Source organism: Budorcas taxicolor, chromosome 14, assembly GCF_023091745.1.
Source record: "Budorcas taxicolor isolate Tak-1 chromosome 14, Takin1.1, whole genome shotgun sequence".
In the NCBI taxonomy this organism is placed as follows: Eukaryota; Metazoa; Chordata; class Mammalia; order Artiodactyla; family Bovidae; genus Budorcas; species Budorcas taxicolor.
In genome coordinates, this window is record NC_068923.1 from 70,727,674 (window position 1) to 70,741,461 (window position 13,788).

At 39.5% G+C, this 13,788-nt stretch overlaps 1 pseudogene; it reads right to left on the reverse strand.

Moving 5' to 3' along the window:
- LOC128059202 (TBC1 domain family member 1-like) overlaps nucleotides 1-5,345 on the reverse strand; it is a 29,665-nt pseudogene extending 24,320 nt beyond the window's left edge.
- Between the last annotated feature and the right edge of the window lie 8,443 nt (nucleotides 5,346-13,788).

Consider the following 13,788-nt stretch of genomic DNA (forward strand, 5'->3'; position numbering starts at 1 on the left):
ATCAGACATAATCCCTTGAATCTATTTGCCATCTCAATTGTATAATCCTACATGATCTGAGTTAGGTAACACCTGAATGGCCTAGTGGTTTTGCCTACTTTCTTCCATTTAAGCCTGAATTATGCAATAAGGAGTTCATGATCTGAGTTACAGTCAGCTCCAGTTCTTTTTTTTACTGACTGTATAGAGCTTCTCCATCTTTGGTTGCAAAGAACATAATCAATCTGATTTCATGATGGGCATGTATAGAGTCATCTCTTGGGTTGTTGAAACAGTGTGTTTGCTATGACCAGTGTGTTCTCTTGAAAAACTCTGTTAGCCTTTGCCCACTTCATTTTGTACTCCAAGGCCAAACTTTTCTGTTATTCCATGTATATCTTGACTTGCTACTTTTGCTTTCCAATCCCCTATGATGAAAAGGACATCTTGTTTTTGTTTTTGTTTTTTTTTTTTTGCTGTTAGTTCTAGAAGGTGTTGTTGGTTCTCAAAGAACTGGTCAGCCTCAGTTTCTTCAGTTTCAGTGGTTGGGGCATAGACTTGGATTACTGTGATGTTAAATAGTTTGCCTTGGAAATGAACTGAGATTATTCTCTTGTTTTTGAGACTGCACCCAAGCACTACATTTTGGACTCTTGTTGATTATGAGGGCTATTCTCTTTCTTCTAAGGGATTCTTACCCACAATAATAGATATAATGTCATCTGAATTAAATTTACCCATTCTCGTCCATTTTCATTCATTTGTTCCTAAAATGTTGATGTTCAGTCTTGCCATCCCCTGCTTGACCACATCCAGTTTGCTTTGTTTCATGGACCTAGCATTCCAGGTTCCTATGCAATATTGTTCTTCACAGAATCAGACTTTACTGTCACAAAATCCACAACTGAGTGTCATTTCTGCTTTGGCCCAGCTGCTTGATTCTTACTGGAGGTATTAGTAATTGCCCTCTGCTCTTTGCCAGTAGCATATTGGACGCCTTCCAACCTGGGAAACTCACCTTCTGGTGTCATATCTTTTTGCCTTTTCATGCTGTCCATGTGGTTCTCCAGACAAGAATACTGGAGTGGTTTACTATTCCTTCCTCCAGTGGACCATGTTTTGTCAGAACTCTTCACTGTGTCCCATCTGTCTTTGGTGGCCCTGCATAATAGCATGCTCATAGCTTCACTGAGTTATGCAAGCCCCCTTTGCTATGACAAGGTCATGATCAGTTGCTTTCATCTGATTCTACCTTGACTGATACTTTTTTTAAATTGTGGGGTTTTTAATTGGAGGATAATTGCTTTACAATATTGTGTTGGCCTCTGCCATACCTCAACATGAATCAGCCATGGGTATACATATGTCCTCTCTCTCCTGAACCCCTCTCTCCTCTCCCACCCCATCCCACCCCTCTAGGTTATCACAGAGCGCTGGGTTGAGCTCTCTGTGCCACATAGCAAATTTCCACTCGTGATCTATGTTACATAAGGTAATGTATATCTTTCCATGCCATTCTCTCAGTTTGTCCCTCCCTCTCCTTCCGGTACTATGTACACAATCTGTTCTCTGTGTCTGCATCTTCATTGCTGCCCTGCAAATAGGTTCATCAGTACCATCTTTCTAGATTCCATATGCATGCTTCAGTATATACTATTTAATCTTTCTCTTTCTGACTTACTTTACTCTATATAATAGGCTGATCTACCTCATTAGGACTGACTCAAATATGTTTTTTTTTAATATAGCTGGGTAATATTACATTGTATATATGTACCACAACTTCTGCCTCATTTATCTTGTCAGTGGACATCTAGGTTGCTTCCATGTTTTAGCTATTGTAAAAAAAATTGACATTTTTAATTAAATGTTACTTCTCTTTAACTAGTTTGCAGAGTACTTATACAATTTAAGTCACAATCTGATCTGAGACTATAAAGAGATCTCTAATATTACATATCTGGGACTTGTTGCATTCTGGATGCTCTGGTAAGTAATTTACATGTGCAATGATAGTATAGAATAATACTTTAAAAGCACCAGTATAAGTCCACACAGATTTAAATCCTCATTAACACTATACTAACATTGTAATCTAGGCAAATAAATGTTTCAAAGGCCTCAATTTTCTCATCTATAAAATGGAAATACTAGTAGTACTTATCCCAGGACTATTTTGAGAATAACTGAGATATTGAATGTAAAACTCTTAGTGAATGTTTGATACTTAGCAAAGAAGTATAGCATATTAGCTGTTTCTGATACTAGCAATTTTTTTTTTTTCATTTAATGAGACTGATCACTATCACCCCATCATAGAGATGAGGGAAACTAAAGTCCATGGAAGCTAGGTAATTTGCTCAAGTTCATACAGCTGGTAATTGCCTGAAAAGGTACTTATTTCCAGAGCTGACTGTGGAACCTGGTCTCTGACACAGCACACTGGTGGTTCTTGCCTCATGTTCTTTAAAACTAAGATGTCCCAGGTATGCTCATGGCGATTCACACTCATGGGTCTCCTGCAGCTGCTTGTAGGCGGCTTTTCATTATTTCCAATTCTACAGAAAACTTTGACAACTAAAAGTACATTGTTTCCCACCAATAAAGGTGCCCCAAAGCCTTCTTCATGGTGCTATAATCAGGATAAAGTGAGAAGTATATGAAATCCACTTAAAACAGTTGCATGTCAAGAGCTATTATTCCCCTAGTTGATAAAAAGAAAGTATAAATGATTCTAAAGGATAAATGCTTCAAAGGAAATTCTTGCTTTGTGTAACTTATATTCTAACTCTGAAAGAAACTTCAGAAATTTTTTAGGCAAAATGTTCTGAAACACACACACACACACACACACACACACACACACACACACACACACACACACACACACACACACACAAAAGCTTGGTTCCTTGAGGCAGAAGAAGCAGCTGTGTCATTGGGGTAAGTCATGCTGTGATACCAACTGATCTTTCCATCAGGAAGTGGCAGCTTCTTTGCCTCTACTCTCTCCTCATATCCAGCACCATCAATCATTAGTGCACCTCTCTCGTAATCCAGCCCATCTTCCTTCTGTTCTCTTCCGTTGCTGCTACTCACAATCTCATTAACTTCTTTTCTAGAATATTTAAATATGCTCCTGATCCCATCATTTCTATATGTAGACCACAACTCGGCTTAAAATATTTTTTCCTAGCCAAAGTCGAGTCTCCTTAGTTTGCCAGTCAAGTATGTCCATGATCTGTCTCTAGCACTAATTTTTCAGGTCTTGTATCCCCCGAGTCATGTCCCATCTTCTCCTCACTGTGTCTTTGATTGTATTATTACATTCAGATGATCTTCTCTGCCACTTTTACACATGTTCAAGCTCTGTCCTGCATTCAACATAGACTTCCCAGACAGTTTCCTCCCTAATTGTCCTGGTTCCTACAAGTAAATGCGATTTTGCCAACCCATGAACCCATGTCACATGTTACTTATACATCACTACAAATTGTGGCATTGTGGGGAAGGAAAAATTTTCCTCCACACATCTTCAATCCTCTAGTGTAGAACCTGGTAAATTCAACTGGCCAGAGACAGGATAAGAGAAAAACAGAAGTTTATTAATATTTGCATCATGAATGTACACATGGGTGCACCTAACACGTAACTCAGAGGAGTAATTAGAGTTTGGGCTTACCTCAAGCTACGTGGAGGTAAAGGAGTTTGGGGCTACTGAGCAAGGGATGTCGTTAAAAGAATGTGACCAAGGAAGGTGTAGTAAACAAGAATTGTTTAAGCAAAGTTTGTTGTGCATATGGAAGAAGTGCTTTCTCCATTGATAATGAGGCCAAAAAACTTGGCCTCTGTGCACCCAGTGCTGAATCAAGTCTCAGAGACAGAGTGTGGGGTGAAGTAGAAAAGAACAGTATTATTGCTATTTTGTTTATTTATTGTTAGTTTTATTGCGATATTTATTCCAGACAAAGAGACACAACAGGCTCATGCTCCTGGAAACTGTGTCCCAGCCTGGGAGGATCTGGTGTGGTGTTCCATAGCAATGGCTCAAGGGCGGGATCACTGATAAGCTTGTGGTGTGTGTGAGGTGAAGCATCTTTGGTTTCTTTAATCTGGCCTCAGGTGGTCTTCTCTGGAATGAAGAAGTCTGACATTTTCCATTTGTCAGGAGGCTTTTAGTTCTGTAAAGATGCCAGGATATTGTTGTGTTTATTCCTTGAGGTAGAACCAAAACCCTGCCCCCAAGGCTGTATTGTCTTGCCTCAAGGCTCCTCTCTTGCTCTGTATCCTCTCCCTTCTCTGATGGGCAACTGTTTGAATCTGCCCTTTGGAACTCAGGGAAGATCAGGGAGGCTAGAGTCTTTTGCCTACACACAAGAAATGGGAGACCCGGAAAGGCTTGCGTGCCCAGGAGACAACGGGGTCCTGCTTGGTTTCACTCTCCCCTTTTCTTTGATACTCCTCAATCTTGAGAACAGAAGTTACATAAGGAAAGGAACAATCATTTTGGGCAGAGACATTAATCATGAACTCAGTTTTAGGGGGACTCAGTTTTATCTTTCCCTAAATCTTTCAGGAAATAAGCAATAACCAGTCTAGCTACTTTCTGTTGAAATGGGGCATATTGTTTAGTCACCAAGTCATGTCTGACTCTCTGTGAACCCCTGGACTGCAGCATGCCAGGCTTCCCTGTGTGTGTGTGTGTTGGGGTAGGGGGTAGTCCTTCCTAAACTGGGGGGAATGGGTATCAGATTAGAAATATTTGAGTTCCAAATCTTGGATTTGAGTTTTGCATAATTAAGATTTCAGTCCCTTCGTCTGCCATTTTGGCACAACAGACCCAGTGAGAGGTAGGAGGACTAAAAACAGAAACGTCAGTAGGCAGGCCAGATCGCCTTCCCTTGGGGATTCAGGAGCCTAAGCCTGATGCCCAGTATGGACATGGCACTGCGGAGGGACTTGTGGCCAATTGTTTGCACTTCATTCCCTGTAAGGGGGAGAAACCCACCAAGGCAATCCTGCAGACTTGGAAAGAGGAAGCTGACTTCGTATCCAGCAGTTAGAATTACTGAAAGAATCAGTATGTGAAGCTATTTGTGGGAAAAGGTATAAGAAACAAAACAGAACTTTCATTTTGCTTGCCAGACAAATACTTAAGGTTTCCCAAAGTGTCAGATGTCTGCTTCTCGGATCCACTCACTGGCTGTACACAGGCTTGGCTGGGCAGCCTCTGGTCATCTTTTTACTCTAATGTGATGTACCGACAGTTTTACTCCACTCAATTTTAGAGAGGCGTGCGTAGTGAGGACATCAAAGGGTCCCTTCCTTTCCTCAAGTTGCTGCTCAGCTGCTTGCTGTTTCCACATTTTTGGCGCCGCCCACTATTCCACTTTGAAGGGATGCAAAGGGGCTTCCAGGTGAGATGGAGACCTATGGGACCCAAACTCATGCACAGCATTTAATGGTTCATCCGTCTGTTGTACCTGCTGTTTAATTTTTACCTCCTGCTATAGAAATGTTTCTCTTTCTTTTATTCTTAGGAGCTAAGGATTGTCTCCCATATAGGATTTCATCAGGGCTCAATCCTAGCCCACTTCTAGGGGCCAACCATATATAAAGGGGAGCAATAAACAAGCCCACTTTCGATGAGTTTTCTGGCATAATTTGGTGAGAGTTTTCTTCAGGGTGTGATTCATTTCTCAGCCTTTCCCTTAGATTGGGGTCTGCATGATGAATGAAGTTTCCACTTTATACCTAAAGCTTTACTTACTATTTGTTATTTCTGGAACAGAAAAGATCCATTTTCACTCCAAAGAGTAGAGGGAAGGCTGTTCCTAGGAATAACATCCTTAAGAAGGGCTTCTGTCACTTTCAATGCTTTTTCCATCCTCGCTGGGAAGGCCTCGACTCAACCTTGTTCCAGGTGTAATACTCATAAATCTTCTGCCAAAATCTTGTTAAAGAGGATAGGGGAGTTTTTTAATATTTGGGGCAATACCATCTAGCAGTGCTGACTTCTTGTTTTGGAATTCGAGTCTTGCCATTCAGAGGCAAATAGCAATTGTGATTACTTTTCTACTGGAATACAGAAAAAGGCACCTTTCAAATCTAATAATCTCCAGGTGTGGTTCTTAAGTAAGGAATAAGTTATATGGGTTCAGAACTGTAGGGTAAAGGTCCTGAATGATTTCATTATGGCTCACAGATCCTGAATGAATCAGTATTCATTGGTATGAGTTTTCTTGACCAGCAGAATAGGAGTATTATAAGGAGACCTGTGGCCTACCATCCATGGGGTTGCAGGAGTTGGACACGACTGAGCAACTGAGCACACACACAAGGCAACCTGTGGAGTCTAATTAGCCCATACTTTAGAAATCAGTTTAAAACCAGCTAGATTTGGCCTTTTTTTAAGAGGGTATTGTTTTTTTCCCTGGATACGAGGCTCCCGTTTTCACAGTGATAGAGATTGGGACAGCATATCGGCCTGTCTGGGTGCCCCATTGGCCGGACAGTCTTACTATGTGGTTGCGTCTTTTCCTGATATTGGAGAGGGCAACATCTCTATGAAAATAAATTTCCTTTATAAATGTAAATCTCCTTTGTCAAAGGAAAACTCTTGCCTTTTTTTAGAGGTTTACCTGCTTTTGCTTGTTCTCATTTTGCTTTAGTTCAAAATAATCCACATGCCAGAGGGGCATATTTTGGAGTGGTATATATCCTGGTACCCTTCAAAATGCATCATTCATTACCTTACATCTGAAAGCATTTCATCTTTTCTAATATTACTATATTTGGAATTTCCTAACACAGAGTAAACTTGAGAATGTTTCCCTTTCTGCCTCAGCAAGAAAGATACTTTAAAAGGGGGGGAAATAGAATAGAAAATGAGATCCAGCTCTTTTTTTTGAAGAGTCTGGGTGGGTGGCTGAGGTGGGGTGCTTTCTGCAATCACTGACTCATCACTCCTACCCATAGGAGAGAAAAGCACTTGGAATCACTAAAAAGTTGCTTTATTTAAGACTGGTGTGACTGGATGGCCACATTGCCTTGGAAAGAAAGCAGAACAAAGCCTCCGATGGTTCTTAGCTTAAAATACAAGGAGACGCTCATCCCAATCCTGACCCACCCTCAGAAGCTGTTGAAGGGCAGGAGAATATGCCATCCCAGACACACCTCTTTGGCATAAGTATTACTTTTAGCTCCTTATTTTTGAAAAACAACAAACACAGGAAAATCTATAAAAACAGTATAATAGTTGCCCTTTGGTAAGGGACATTATACAGGAAATCTCCATTTGTAAGGGCATCTTCCTCTGTCCCAGGAAGAGAAGGATTCTCCAGCTCCAGAATTTCTTATCAGTGGAGAAGTGTACACGTGTGCTAAGTTGGTTCAGTTGTGTTTGGCTCTGAGACCCTATGGACTAAGTTCACATGCTCCTGTGCCCATGGAATTCTCCAGGAGAACACTGGAATGGGTTGCCATGCCCTCCTTCAGGGGATCTTCCTGGCCCAGGGATCGAATCCCCGTCTCTTACATCTCCTGCATTGGCAGGTTCTTTACCACAACCACTTAAATCTGCAGAGCAAACCTTCCCTTGTCACCAGGCTTTACCTAGCAACCTCCCATAGCTTGTGTGTGTGAGTGCACACAGCCGTGTCCAGCTCTTTGCAACTCCTTGGACTGTAGCCCGCCACACTCCTCTGGCCGTGGTATTTTTCAGGCAAGCATAGCTGGCATCCCCTTCAAAATGTCTTTTGTTTGTCTTTTGCTGGAGATGGTATTCTAAGGTGGCCGCTTTGGCCACTTCTGGTAGTTTTACTCAGTTTTTCTAGCTATCGTCCACATATACAGGTGGTATACACGTTGATGAAATAAAATTCCTATTTTATAGCAAGATGAGAAAATTTTAAACATGATTTTTTTTCTTCACCTGTATGGACCTCTTTGTAGGATATGCCTTAACCAGACCTGCTTAGCAGATAACATTCCTTCCTTCTTAATCTGATCAAGGGTTACAACTCCTCAGGAGATAACCTTCCTTCTTAATCTTGTAAGGGGCCAGGATGACCCATGACCCACTGTGTGCTTCTTTGTACATGGAAAGATCTGGACAGTGTAAAGTGTCAGTACATCATTTGAAGTATATCCCTTTGTCTCAGAAACGTATACAACTGTGCTTTAACCTCTAACGGGCAGAATAGTCTTCAGAGCTTTCTGAAAGACTGTTTTCTGGGTTATAATCCTCCAGGTTGGCTCAAATAAAAATTTCCATTTCTTTCTTAACTATTAATTTTTCCATCAACAATGTTACTAAGCTTCTGTTTGTTTTTCTCCTATTAACTTGCCTTTTATTATGGGGTTAGGGTCCCAGTCAGGAACCTGGAAGGGTAGAAGAAAAATTAATTTTTTACCCCTTCACTGTCCTATGAAGTATGAGAATGGTTTGAAAGAGGCCATTATCCCAGTGCACCTGTCAGCCAGTGCCCTTAACAGAGCACCCCGCTTAGCCCCTGGGCTCCTATGTCACTGGTGCCCCTGCCCAGGAGCACTGACGAGAGAATGGATCTTAGCATCCCTGGGAATGTCAGGCTTTGCAGTCTGAACTGCCAACCTGGGGCACTTATTCAGAAGGGCAGCTCTGGGAGTCTCGTTCTGAGTGTTTAGCTCCTGGGGGACCTCTGGGAAAGCAGTTATTTTGGATTTGCTGCTACTTCTAATAGGTAAGGAGAGCAGTGTCAATCCTATTATCCCATCATGGACTGGAACCCAAAAGTAACCCCCCTGAAACAGTGAGGCAAGAGCTGCCCCAGTTAATATAACTGCTTGAGGAGATGGTTTCAGTCTTGTTCAGAGGGGGCAATAGCACCTTGCACTCTAGGTGTTAATAGTTAACTGAATAAAAGTTATAGTTAGGTTTTGGTAATTGACGTTTTACTGTCTTAGATATACAAGTCATCTTGAATTTTTTTCTGATAGGTATAGAGTAAAAATGACAACCTTTTTATAATAAGACACCACAAAAGTTCTTTGGATGACTAAAACATTATTTATATATTTAATAAAAAATATATGAACTCCTAATATATACAAAAAGCAAGCTAGATATAGAATAAGAGTGATAAAAAGCCATAGCCCCTGTGTCTAAGAAACTCATAAAATATATTTAGAGAGAGATTTACCAAATTCATATATGTAACTTTTATTCATTTCCCCCCCTCTGCCAAAAAAAATAGTATCTTCCTATCTAGTCACCTGGCTAAGTACTGGGTAACACAGCCCTGCCCTCAACTTAGCTATTGAACAAGAAAAAATTTAATATATAACTATAAATCCTGATGAGCATCATGAAGAAAACAAATAAGGTAGAAATTAACCCATTCATTTAGATTGGTGAGAGAAGATCTTCATGAAAACGTGCGGTTTCAGCTGAGACCTGAAGGTCAAGATGTAATCATTTATGAGAAAGTCTGTCCAGATAGACATGTGTTGAAGCCTGTAAGGTAAGACATGCCTTCTAGATGGATCAGACAAGATATAAGTAGAGCATAAAATATTACAGTGATAAAGATTTTGAATGTTTTCTTTTCAGCAAGCATCTACTGCATGGATGCAATGAGCTGAAAACGCAGTGATGAGTATAGATACAAAAAGTTCCTGTTCTCCTGGAACTTTGTAATCAGGTGAGAAAGACAGACGCTCAGTATACAATTACAAGTGTGATAAAGATCGTGTGCTAGTGTTATGTGGGCATATGTGGTGAACGGATTTTAGCAAGCCTAGAAGGACTGGGGAAGTCCCTTCTGGGGAACTGACATTTAAACCAGGTTGTGAAAGCTAAGCAGGCATTGCTGGGTGAAGAGCTGAAGAAAGCACAGGAGACTGTTCAGGAAGAGGGAACAGTCAGGATCTACTGCAGAAAGAGTGCACAAGGTAAAGGCATTCCTGCACTTGAAAGCACAATATGTGAAAAGACGGACTAAACTATTAGTATTTATTGGTGGCTCAGATGGTAAAGAATCTGCCTGCAAAGCAAGAGATCGGGGTTTGATCCCTGGGTCAGGAAGATCCCCTGGAGAAGGGAATGGCAACCCACTCCAGTATTCTTGCCTGGAGAATTCCATAGACAGAGAAACCTGGCAGGGTCTAGTCCAAGGGGTTGCAAAAAGTCAAACACCACTGAGCGACTAACATTTTTCAGTTTTCATTTTTTTTCTAAAAGCTTTACCAAATGATGGGAAGTCAACATTAATAACCATGTTTTTACCCCTGTGACGCTGAATTATCAGAATGTGTGTGTGCTTCTTTGCATCTGACTCTTTGAAACTCCATGGCCAGGCTCCTCTGTCCATGGGATTTCCCAGGCAAGAATACTGGAGTGGGTTGCCATTTCCTTCTCCAGGGGATCTTCCTATTGTACAATTTCATAAATTGTTGTTTTAAATGTATTTTTATGACATGTAAATGGTCTCATGATCTAATGGAACATACAACTCTATGGAAGCGGAATTGTATTACTACAGCTAAATGCAGCTGATAGAAGTAATGTACAGAAATCTTGAGACCAAGGCTGCCACCTCTTTGAAACCATCCTATCTTCCCTGGAAGATCTGGCTGCTTTCTGTACTTAGCCCTTCAATATAGCAGTTATAATTGATTATAATTACTGTTCACATGCCTGACTCATTTACTAAACTGAGTGACTCAAAGGAAGGGAATGTTTATTATTTATCTTTCTAACCACAGGACTTTAGATACAGTGGATGCTCAAAAATATATTTCCGCAGGAATAAATATGAGTGAAGCTATTAAGACATACTTTTGAGGTTATCAAAGATTGGGCCTTTGTCTTAATAACATGCATAAAACTTTAAAGGGGATGTTCATTTAGACTCCCCCCACACACACACAGCTAAGCCAACACCCCAAAACCCCCTTGGCCACTTTGACACCTAGTTCCTATAAATGTTTCCCTTCCTCCCATGTATTCACTCTAATAATTTAGTGAGTCTAAGAAACACAGCCATGTTTAAACATCTGGGATTCATCAGTCTGGTTCTCTTAATCAAAGTTAGGAAATCAGCTCCAGATGTTGCCTAACTAAAGTTACATAAGCATTGTTCACATTTTTAACTACAATCAGACCTAAGTTCCCATTTCTTGAAAGTAACTTAATTTGTATAGGTAGGAGTTCGACTCTGCTCTGTTTTTTAAAAATTAACTCTCAGCTTAAATACAGAGATAAAGCTGATAGATTTCCTTAGAAGTAAATGAGTATCAATGAAAATTCAAGATATAGTTTTTGAAATCTCACATGTAACTATATTAGCTCAAAAATGCCATCAGAAGGAAAGAAAAAATAAATAATAATGTCCCAGTGTCCATTATGTGCATGTGTGGCAGATAAATTTTCCTCTACCCTTCTAGGTTCTTGGCTGTGATACTTCTGTTAAAAGATTAATAGGAGAAAAATAAATGTTTAATAACATATATATCTGAGAGAGACCGATAGAAAAGTGAGTATGCATGGGAGATATACCTAGGAAATACCCAGAAACCCTGAGTAACTCCCACAAATGGCCCAAGCCATCATCTTAAATACCATCTCCAGCTAAAGACAAAAGAAGATCTTGGAGGTAAGCCAAGGAAGCAGTTACGTGGTTACCAGGCAAAGCACAGTAAACAAGGGTATGATTATTATGTGAATTGAAGTGGTTACCTTCTCTATTGATTAGAATTTCTAGAGATTTAGTCATCTTCTCTGCCTACTACAGCAGAAGAGGAGACTTTCCTTATAAAAGGAGGTTTTCCTTATAAATGTGAATGTCTCTTACCAATGGGTAACTTGTACTTGTTTTCAGAGCTTCTCCTGTATCTGCTGTTTCTTAAAAATAACCATCTCTAGATAATCCATATACCAATGAGGCTTATTCTGGGGTGGCATATTTGTTCACCTCACCCTGCTACTGAAATTTCTCCAAGGGGAATCATAGTACAGAAGGTGAGTTAAGAGATAGTTCCATATTTCATTGAACCAGCCCCTTAGTCTTGAAATGAGGCAGCTGTTTAACTGACCTATTTCAGAAGGCAGCATTGTGGGTGGGCTCCCAAAGTTAGACCTATATGATGTAAGCAATTAGGTATCTAATAAAGATATCCTGAGGTTCCTACACCCATAGGTTTTCCCACCCAATAAGAAAACATTGCCCTTTAAGTAGATGAAAGAAAAGTTATAGTTTTATAGAAGTACAAATATTGATATTAAAGCTTATTTTAAAATCCTTATAATAATTCAATTTTAGCTAGCTCAACCACATAAGATTCTCTCTTCACAACTTTTCATATCCATTTAGACTGTTCTTTATCATCTTTTCCATTTTGAAATAGCCAGTTGCTCTTAAAGACAAAATTTTCATTTCTCTTAACAAAAACACATCTCCATGTCTCATATTTTGCTACCCAATAACATACCCTACTTACCTTGTACTCAGAGATGAAATAGTTTCTCTTACTATTGCTACTAGTTTTAATTACATAAATTAGAATCCTTAACCTATAGAAATCTTAAGTTCTACTCAAACCTCAGAAGTAAACAATTGTGAATGGTCTGTTATAATAGTGTTCCTTTTTAATAGTACAGTTTTTTGATGTGGCATGAGACCCATACATTTTTGGCACATCTATTTTTTATTATAGAAAAACTAATGTTCAAAATGCTATCTTATTTAGAAATGATGTAGATTTCAATGAATCTGTATCCTTTAATTTAGCAAAATTTTAAGTTCCTAAAAAGATTTTGGACGCTTTAAAAGAGTTTAAAGAAGACATATAAAAACTTCATCATTATTGAAAAGTCTACTTACAACTATATAATTCATTATTAATCATATCTTAATTATTTATGAAACTTTCATAAATATTAGACAAAATTAACCATATTATTTTTCTCTTGCAGACAGTTTTTGTAACAGGTAAGACATGAGCTTAGCTGAGTAGTAAACTCAGGTAGAATAAAAGTTGCATGTATGCATTATATTTAGTGCTAATAACACTAAAAACATGTCATTTTAATTAAACCAACAAACTTCAACTAGCTTTCATTTACCAAATATTAGTCTAGATCCCCTAGAGGATGGCATGGCAACCATTCCAGTATTCTTGTCTGAAGAATCCCATGGACAGAGGAGCCTTGGAGGCTGCAGTCCATAGGGTCATACAGAGTTGGACATGACTGAAGCGACTTAGCACGTACGCATGCATTTCAAATCACATGTACCTGAAAAAACATTGTAGGGTTAGTTTCTGTATTTCTGTGAGTTTTGGACTATCCAAGCCATACAGTGTTTTCTTTCAAGCTGACCAAATAGAGTTTTGACAAATTATGTTTGACAATATCATATAGAGATAGAAAAATACGACATCTATAACATACATATAGAGATACACATAATCATATAGAGAAATACAAAGAGAAACAGTATAGCTTTGATTCTAAAATTTTAGCCATATGTCAAGTCCAATATAAAACCCATTTAAAACTAAACTCAATATAAAACTTATTTTTAAAAATCAGTTCAGTTCAGTTGCTCAGTCGTGTCCGACTCTTTCTTTGCAACCCCATAAATCGCAGCACGCCAGGCCTCCCTGTTCATCACCAACTCCCAGAGTTCACTCAGACTCACGCCCATCGAGTCGGTGATGCCATCCAGCCATCTCATCCTCGGTCATCCCCTTCTCCTCCTACCCCCAATCCCTCCCAGCATCAGAGTCTTTTCCAACTATTTTTTAAAATAGTTGGATCCAAATTGT